Source organism: Lissotriton vulgaris, unplaced genomic scaffold (genome assembly GCF_964263255.1).
Source record: "Lissotriton vulgaris unplaced genomic scaffold, aLisVul1.2 SCAFFOLD_1772, whole genome shotgun sequence".
Lineage (NCBI taxonomy): Eukaryota > Metazoa > Chordata > Amphibia > Caudata > Salamandridae > Lissotriton > Lissotriton vulgaris.
This window is the reverse complement of record NW_028243078.1, coordinates 55,775-66,000: the sequence shown is the minus strand read 5'-3', so window position 1 is coordinate 66,000 and position 10,226 is coordinate 55,775.

The following is a 10,226-nucleotide window of genomic DNA, read 5'->3' as shown; positions in this document are numbered from 1 at the left end:
ATAATTAATTAATCAATATATGTTTGGTAATTGTTTTAATTAGATTTTAATTGGTAATTATTTAATATTAATTAGTTAATTGTTTTATTAAGTATTTAGCATATTATTTAATTGATTAATTGATTAATTGATTAATTAATGATTGTTTTTTTAAATAGATTTGTATATTATTTTAATTGATAAATTGGTTATTAATTATTAATAAATAGTGATTTATTTTATTATGAATTAGCATATTATTTACATTTATAAATAGCTAACAAATTAATTATAATTAGTTAATGATCTAATTAATATATTGCATATTATTTAAAATAATTCATTGGTAATTAATTTATAATAATGACTTAATTACATTAATTGGATACATTTAAATGTAATGTATAAATTTATGTATATGTTAATTAATTAATTGGAATTAAACAATATTAATTAATCAAATGTATTATTATAGCTAATGTGATAATATATTTTCTTTATGTTTTTGTAAAATATTATTTTATTGTTAATTATATATTAATGTTTAATGTTGTGTTCATTATTATTTATAGTGTTCAGGCTCAGTTTAATAATTTTTGGTATAGGGTAATTTTTTAGGGTTCAGGGTCATTTTTCTGTTCGTGAGTAAAGGTGTATTTAGTGGGATTTGGGACATTTTTAAGTTTGTGGGTAAAGGGGCTTTGAAAGGGTTAAGGGTCAGTTTTCAGTTTGTGGATTAAGGGGTGTTTTTTAATAATCAGTGTCAGTTTTAAGTTCAGGGGTAAAGGTGTATTTTTTGGGGTCATGGTCAGTTTTTAGTTTGTGGGTAAAGGGGTATTTATAGTGTTTAGGGTCAGTTTTCAGTTTGTGGGTAAAGTGGTATTTATAGTGTTCAGGGTCAGTTTTCAGGTGTTGGGTAAAGGGTTTTTTTGGTTGAGGGTCAGTTTTCAGTTTGTGGGTAAAGGGGTATTTGTAGGGTTCAGGGTCAGTTTTCAGTTTGTGGGTAAAGGAGTTTTTCTAAGGTTCAGGGTCAGTTTTCAGTTCTTGGGTAAAGGTGTATTTTTTGGGATCAGGGTCAGTTTTCAGTTTGTGGGTAAAGGGATTTTTTTGGCCTTCTGGGTCAGTTTTCAGTTCTTGGGTAAAGGGGTATTTTTAGGGTTGAGGGTCAGTTTTCAGTTTGTGGGTAAAGGGGTATTTGTAGGGTTCAGGGTCAGTTTTCAGTTTGTGGGTAAAGGGGTATTTGTAGGGTTCAGGGTCAGTTTTCAGTTTGTGGGTAAAGGAGTTTTTTAAGGTTCAGGGTCAGTTTTCAGTTCTTGGGTAAAGGTGTATTTTTTGGGATCAGGGTCAGTTTTCAGTTTGTGGGTAAAGGGATATTTTTGGCCTTCTGGGTCAGTTTTCAGTTCTTGGGTAAAGGGGTATTTTTAGGGTTGAGGGTCAGTTTTCAGTTTGTGGGTAAAGGGGTATTTGTAGGGTTCAGGGTCAGTTTTCAGTTTGTGGGTAAAGGGGTATTTGTAGGGTTCAGGGTCAGTTTTCAGTTTGTGGGTAAAGGAGTTTTTTTAAGGTTCAGGGTCAGTTTTCAGTTCTTGGGTAAAGGTGTATTTTTTGGGATCAGGGTCAGTTTTCAGTTTGTGGGTAAAGGGATATTTTTGGCCTTCTGGGTCAGTTTTCAGTTCTTGGGTAAAGGGGTATTTTTTGGGTTGAGGGTCAGTTTTCAGTTTGTGGGTAAAGGGGTATTTGTAGGGTTCAGGGTCAGTTTTCAGTTTGTGGGTAAAGGAGTTTTTTAAAGGGTCTGGGTCAGTTTTCAGTTCTTGGGTAAAGGTGTATTTTTTGGGATCAGGGTCAGTTTTCAGTTTGTGGGTAAAGGGGTATTTTTGGGGCTCTGGGTCAATTTTCTGTTCTTGGGTAAAGGGGTATTTTTGGGGTTGAGGGTCAGTTTTCAGTTTCTGAGTAAAGGGGTATTTGTAGGGTTCAGGGTCAGTTTTAAGTTTGTGGATAAAGGTGTATTTGTAGGGTTCTGGGTCAGTTTGGGCCTTTGGGGTGAAGGGGTATTTTTAGTGTTTAGGGACAGTTTTGGGTATTTTAGAGTGCTGGTGTATAGTGTAACATAAAACACGTATACATTAAAGCTATTACACGAAAATACAAAATATTATAACTTTACATTATTAAGTTTTATTTTGATCTACAAAATATATGTATTAGCATGTTTCCAGACAGTAGCTAGAGTGGAGTTGGAATTCTAATTATTAATTGGTTGGTGTCCAGCACCATCACTGATATTACCTACACTGGAGTTGGATTAATAAATAAACATTGGTCAGTCTCCACCACATTTTATGATATTAGCTTGAGTGGAGTAGGAATAGTAAATAATTTTTAGCTAGTGTCCTGCTGTTTCTATGATATTAGCTTGACTGGAGTAGCAATAGGACATATAAAATTGGTCAGTGTGCAGCACATTTGCATACATTTGTTCATTACTGTCTTTTAATGTTAAAAAATAATGCAACATGGATGTTTTCAAAAAACTTTATTAAACAATTTTTTTATTTTTTATTGTGTACTACAATACAATCACAAACAAATATAACATCATTTTTTTTGACTTTTAGTATTCACAGAATAACATCTTTACATTTATATACATGTTGTCAATATAAAAAAAACATTTGTTTACAACATTCTTTCAGTAAATTTTACATATTCCCATCAGTCACTTACAGTTTCAAGTATTTATATAGAAATACATAAAACAATGATTTGTTATACATTTCTTACATTAATATTTAATAATGTTAATATTAAATATTAATATAATAAAATATATATAAAACATTTTTAATTTTAACAAGTAACATGACTATTATTACATTTGTTAGGATAAATTGAAATACAAAATAAAATACTTCTTGGTGTATATTTCAGAAAATGTTGTTTTTACATTAAACATAGAAATCGATTTGGTTGTAAAGTTTATAATTGTATAGGGAAACAATATGTTTAATTATAATATCTGGTATTGACAAAATATTAGTTAAGCTATTATATACTTTTGTTATAGTTAGAAATTATTATAAAACATTTTGTATTAATTAATAAAAAAAATAATTATGTTAATAATTATTATTATTATTAATTAATAAACATAAACATTCATTTATTATTTTCAAAAATATATACATTCACAGATAAAATAGATAATTTTTTCTGGCCATTCTTTATATAGTAAATGGTTCAAATTGTTATATTAATAACAATAAATAAGTTATATTATTTATCATTATTAATTATTACCATAAACATTTATAATGTTTACTTAAAAATAAACACAAACTTATTCATATAAATATACACAATAACCAAATATTTACATCTTTTATTCAAAGTCTTACATAATTTTTTAATATTATTAATATATAATAATTATTATATATTAATTTATATTAAATATATTTATTTTTCTTAAATAAGGAAAATTGTCATGAGTATAGTGTATTAATTTGTTACATTATACATGTGTATGTATTATATTTTTTACATATTACATTGTATTTTCTATTATCCTTTTACACAAATGGGTTAAGGGGACTACTTTTTTACCGCGTAAGGTTATTGCGCTCCATTCTGGACTGGAGAAGCTCGCGGTTGGGAGTTGCTTCGCGTGGAGAGAGGTAAGGTTATTTTTAACTACAAATTATAAGTAAGTGGTCATGTTTGAGGGTATAATCGAACTTTGTAGTGTTTTATGGTGTATGTATTAATAGTTTAAGTAGCGTTTGGGTGTAAAGTCTCCGTTATAGATGTGTTGTGCTTTTTTTACTTCAAGTCTTATTTTAAGTGTTCGGAAATGTCTTCTTACATGCTTAATGTTAATTGTTAGTATATTTACAAATGTGAAGGGGGTATTTGTGGGTGGGTTTCGTTATGTATGTTATTTTACAGGTTTCGGTTCCTCGCATGAAAACTACATGGAAGGAAGCGTGTTTTTTAACGGAGAAACAAATGTTTAAGTTATTATGCTTATATTTTGTCATTTATCTCCTATTTTTCGTGTTTGCCAGGAGCGGTTTTAACACTATTTAAACCTTTTTCGGGTTTTTTTGAGGGTTTCGATTCGGATTGATACATTGATATGCGTGACCGTTTTTTTTAAATTGTGTGTATATAACTTTAAATACTAAAGTGTCCACACTACTGTTTTCGGGATTTCCTGGAGCGTTTTTTTACGTTTTACACTTTATTTTCGGGTTTTTGAGGGTTTCCCATATTGGAATAGTAAGATATTGGATTGGATTGTATGGGTTGCTTTTTCCTTGATTGCGTCTCTCATCTCCAAAAATTGTAAGTATTTATTTTACAATTTTGATTGGGTGGGAAATGTCGATTTTTAATGTTATGTGTATGTGTGAATAAATTATAAACATTGCATATTTGTTACGAATTTTTTTACATAATTTTCATAAATTTGTCAAACAAATATGTTTTATTTATAATTGATTATATATGTTTATGACATGTAAATTTTACTATTATTGTAAGAAGACATTCGTATATTTAGTTTACATTTTTATAGTAGACTTTTTGCTATTATTGCCAGGTATTCTAATCCTCTAGTTGTAGGGTATAGTGTGACTTGACTTTGAAGTAGTCGGAACATTTGTTTTGTTTGTTTAGTGAGTTTTGGACCTATTTGTGACACTGATTGTTCCATTCTTAGTTCCTGATAGCTTTGTTCTTTTTTCAAAGCTTCTAGAAGGTTATGGAATGTGGGTTTGCCTCTGTTTGTAGTTGCTTGGAAAGCATTATGCCACCCTTCTACACTGTTGTTGGTTTTAGCCTCTTGGTTTAAAGTACTAAGATAGACATTCCACCAAGGGATTTGGAATTTGGGCTGGCGTCGATGTCCAGATCTGTGCAACCTTCCCACCCAAGTGTCTTCAAAATAGTCCAGCAATGGGGTTAGTTTATCCTCATTCCTCTTGTAATATGCGCTGTCAATTAATAAATTGTAATGTTCAGCTACATCTGTAACAGGGACGTAGGCCAGGGCTATTAACTTTTTAACTTGATAGGCAAAGGTGCTATCTGTAGAGTATAGTATACTTAAAGTAGATTTTTGGAGATGCCTCCATATAGTCTGATTAAAATGATAATAGCAACCCTGGATTGCTGTGTGGGGAAATGTTCTCAAAATGCTATTAATCATAGCTAATTCGAAATCAATAATTATTTTTTCAGGAAAATAATTATTGATTTCCGTTTTGAGAACATTTAATATTTCGGTGTAAGTTGTTTGCTGTTTGTTGGGTAGCAAACAGTAAATGAAAGGTATGTTAGAATTATGGTATAAACCGTGGATGGAATACAGTTGATAAAAAGGTTTTGGGCAGGGTTTAAATGTTCCATCCATCATCCATTGGGGACACTGTTGGATTTTACGTAAATTACTTGCAGTTGCAAACATAATTATTCTGTTTGTACTGCTTTCATTATCAAAAAGAATACATTTATCTTTATTGTGTGTGATGGCCATTTCTGGTGAAATAATAATTTCCTCAAAACTTGTTGGGTTGGGTTGGGTTGTGCTAGTGAGTCGTTTAGTGCGTGCAATTGTGCGTTTCAGGGAGTCAATAGAGGGTAGTTGACCTGAAGCATGGGCTGGGACTTTTACCAGTTCTTCTTTAAGGATTTGTGTGGTTGGTTTGTCACTTTGTGTGCTAGCACTTTTAATACTTTCTAAAGCATCTCTAATTTCAATTTCTGTGACATTTGGGGGATGATTGTGTTCCCTAGTAAATAGCACATTAGTTTCCTCAGTAGTGGCCCTCCCATAACATTTGTTGGAGTAGTATTTGGTACACTTCCAAAAAACCTTTCTACCACTTTGTCTTTCCTGATTATACACATAACCCATGTAGCATAATAGTAATTTATTTTTCTGAGACATGACAAATTCTGCACCTTCAGTCATTTTGATTTACTTGTTCTAGGAAAGAGTAGAAAGAAACAAAATCAGAACACATTTTTTTACTTTTGTGGTGCTAACATCATTATTGATGCATTTATACTTACAGTTAATCAAAGTAGTAGTCACAGAAGCAGAAATGTCTTTTAAAGGATGTTCTTGTATGTATGTCTTTATTTGCTGTTGGTATGAAAATATAGAAAAGCAACGTTAATGTTTACACATAACAAACGTATTTCCTACTCAAAAGCAGTTGTCATTTTTGCTTACTAGTGCATTTGATGTAAACATTACATATACTTACTTGTTTAAATAGTAGAGTAGTAGTAATTGCTGGACTACATCAAATTAGTACAGGTCTGATCTGTAGAGTAGATAGAAGAAAAAAAAGCAAAATATTATAATTTTTATATTGAACCGTTTGGAAATGGAACAGATTTAAAAGTATACTCACTTCTAAATATGTCGTTTTCTTTGTTGTAGGTAGAATAGCTGTATGATGTATTCAGAATATCTGTAGAGGAAATATAAAATAGATAACATGTTGTTAAGAACATAGTCTGTGTTATTTTCGGCAGTTTTTGAGAAATGACAAGTATACTTACATTTTTTACAAGGGTATTCTTGTATATTGGTATATTTTGTGTTGGATGTTTTCATATGATATGTAGAATAGATGTATGATGTTTTCAGAATATCTGTAGAGGCAATTCAAAATATATAACATGGTGTTAAGAATATAGTTAGCGTTTTTTGTGCTCACTTTTAGACAAATTACAAACAATTATACTTACATTTTTTAGAAGGGTACTCTTGTGTTTTGGTATAGTTGATGTTGGATCTTTCAAATGATCTATAGGGAAGATGTAAAAAGCAAGATATGTTGATTCGAAATGTGCAATAATGTAATTGGCTGTTTTATAACAAACACATCTATACTTACATGTGTAATTAGTGTAGTTTTATCCTTTTTGCTGTAGAAATAGGACAATCTCAGTATATCTGTAAAGATAATGTTTTTAAAAATTAAATACTCTTGTAAATTAGTGTTTAAAAACAGCAGTTGGTGTATAACAGAGCATTATTATATACTTACTATCTGATTTTGCACGTGAAGAAATATGACCATGTAATAGGAATTGTGTTGGAGTAGTTTCTATCAGAAAAGTAGGAAGAGATGAAAATAAAATAAGTGTAAGACTTAGGAGATGTAAGGAAAATAGTGCACTTCTAATTTAGATTTCTACAAAAATGCTGTGTTACTTACTTGATTAATTAGCTAGTGAGCTGGATCTTTAAAGATGTTTATTCTGCAACAAAATCTTCAGAGTGTTGGCATCTACTTTCCAGAGAGGTAGCAGCAACAAATGGTAGAATGCATGTATCCCTTTTATAGTATATGTGTTATGTGTGCTTTGATTGGATTGGTTGTAGGATGTAAGGAAGCATTGTATAGGCTAGTTTGAATTTTTTTTAGTTAATTGGAGTGTTTGTTGATGTGAGAATGGTGGTATGTGGTGATTCCCGCATTAAAGCAGGTTCGTGTTTAAATTAAATATATTTTTATGTGAAAATAAGTAATGAAAATGTTAGTTAAATGCAAAGAATATGTAGAAAATGATAAAATGCATGTAATAGAATGTATAGTAAATGTGGATTAATAGTAATTTTATGTAAGTAACAGGTATTATATGTGAAATGTATTTTGTATAGAGAAATGACTTTTATTGATGATAAAGATGGTATTTTAGAAATGAAAGTGTACAAACATGAACTCGATATTTTTTTTTTTACGATATTTTGGTAGTCTATATTTTTGTAGTCGATATTTTTGTAGTGTTAGGGCTAATTTCATGTCCAACGATATATTTGTAGTCGATATTTATTGAAGCGATATTTATGTATTCGATATAGTTAGTACTCGATATTTTTTACTCGATATTTTTGTAATTTGTGTAATAAGTATAGAAAGTCGATATTTTTGTCGTCGATAATTTTTCAACGATATTTTGGTAAGTCGATAATGTGACCGTCGATAATATTTCAGTGATCCACCGTCTTCAGATGAGGGGACCGACCTGGTGGGCTACTTGCAGGACCTGTTCCGGGACCTTCTAGGAGAGGCCGCGGACTTTCCGATTCGCATTGATAGGGCCCACAGAGTCGGCCGACAGCGACAGTCGGCGGCACCTCCGCCAGATATCTTGGCCTACCTTCCTGACTTTCCGATGAAGGAGCGCATCATGTCCGAGGCCTGCAGGAAACAACCACTGACGTTTGGAGAGCGACCTGTGGCGCTGTATCAGGACCTGTCTACCATCACATTGCAGAAACGCAGGTCCTTCAAGATTGCGACTGATTTCCTGCGTGAGCACGAGACGCCGTACTCCTGGGGGCATCCCTTTCGTTTGATATTTCTTTGGAACGGGGTGCTGCACCAGCTGCGCTCCTTGCAGGATATTTGCGGAGTCTTGGGGCTCACAGCTACGGAAGAGGATGGAGCGACGCCGTCTTGGAGGCGCTCGGATAGAGGGGGACGACGAAGGTCGGCGAGAAGAAGATCGGCGGCGAGCACTGGGCGGCCTGACTCGCCTACCATCAGAGCGGACATGGCCAGTGCCCTGAGAGAAGCGGCCAGGGATTCAGCTGCCTTGAACGGTGTGGCCTTGACGGCCTAAACTCACTCCGGGGGGAGGTGGACATAGCTTCTTCGGTGCCAGGTTCGGGGGTTGGAGGGAGGGTCGGGGGGGAGCGGGAGAAGCGAGTGGCCGGACGTCCACTTTTGGTACTTTCTGCAGACTTGTCCGTTTTGGGGCATGACTGGGACAATGGGTTATTTGAGTTGGTATTTGGCTAGTTGCCATTGGTTCGTTTGGGGTGGGGTTGGGTGTTGTTCTGGGGTTGGGAAAGAACCGTCCGATGTTTCCTGTGTACACACTTGGCCTAACTCTGCCTGTCCTGCGCTGCTGCCCTGCGCCCCTCCCCCTCCGGTTGCCTGCCCGCGACATAGCGTCTCCGGCCTCTGGGAGATATGTCGTCCCTGAAGGTGGTGACCCTTAATGTTAGGGGCCTGAATAATCCTGTTAAGCGTAGGGCGATTTTGTCTCTGCTAGAGGGGACGCAAGCTGATATATGCCTCCTGCAAGAAACCCATTTGCTGTCCCGCGACTGCCATAGAATGCGCTCTGCCAGGTTTCCCACCAAGTTTTTCTCCTCTGCTGCGTCCAAAACTGCGGGGGTGGCTATTCTGTTAGCGAGCTCCTTTAAGGGGGAGGTGTTGTATAAATTTGCTGAACAAAAGGGGAGGCTTTTGGCATACCGCCTCCGCCTGGGGGGCATATAGTTTACCATTGGCTCCTTATATAGCCCGAATGACCATCAGGAACGCTTTTTGGATTCAGTGCTGGTGGATGTAACTGCTTCCCCCGATCGTCATGTCATACTAGGGGGTGACTTGAATATAGTCTTTGATTCCGCAGTAGACAGGTCGGCGCAGCGGTTCCCGCAGACTGGGGAACTTTCCCAGGCCGGGAAGGCCCGTATTGCCGACATGGATTTGCATGACCGTTGGCGCACCCTCCACCCTGCACATAGGGATTACTCCTATTATTCGCATGCGCACCGGACCTACGCACGGTTGGACTACTTTTTGGTTAGTGGACCGATGCGTGCCGCTGCTACGGCGGCGGACATTGGGGTCCTGACACTGTCTGATCATTCGCCGGTCGTGGGTGAGTTTGCGTGGCCGGCGTCCTCCCCCTCTCGGGGGGTGTGGCGCCTTAGGGACACCCTTCTGCACAAGAAGACAGTGGTAAAACACATTGAGGAGGCAATACGGGACTACCAGGCACACAACAGTAACTCAGACACCTCGCTGGCGACACAGTGGGCGGCGCTGAAGGCAGTCCTCAGGGGGGAATTTATCTCCATCTCCTCGGCAGAAAACAGGGAGCGGCAAAGGAAGAGGGAGGAGCTGACTTCCCAGGTCAGGGAGCTCGAACGGGTCCACCGCCGTACGAGTGCTCCAAGGGTTTGGAGGCAGTTGAAGGCTGCCAGGAAGTTACTGTCGGCGCTGGACATGGACAGGGCGGAATACGCAGCGTTACGTTTGAAGCATGCATTTTACACAGGGGGGGATAGGTGTGGCAAACTCTTGGCGCATAGGCTCCGAGTCGCGCAACAGCGAAACGTAGTGAAGGAACTCTTGGGTGCGGACGGGGTGGCTGTCTCGGGTGACGCGGAGGTGGCGGAAGCCTTCTGTGGTTTCTATGAGGCGCTGTAC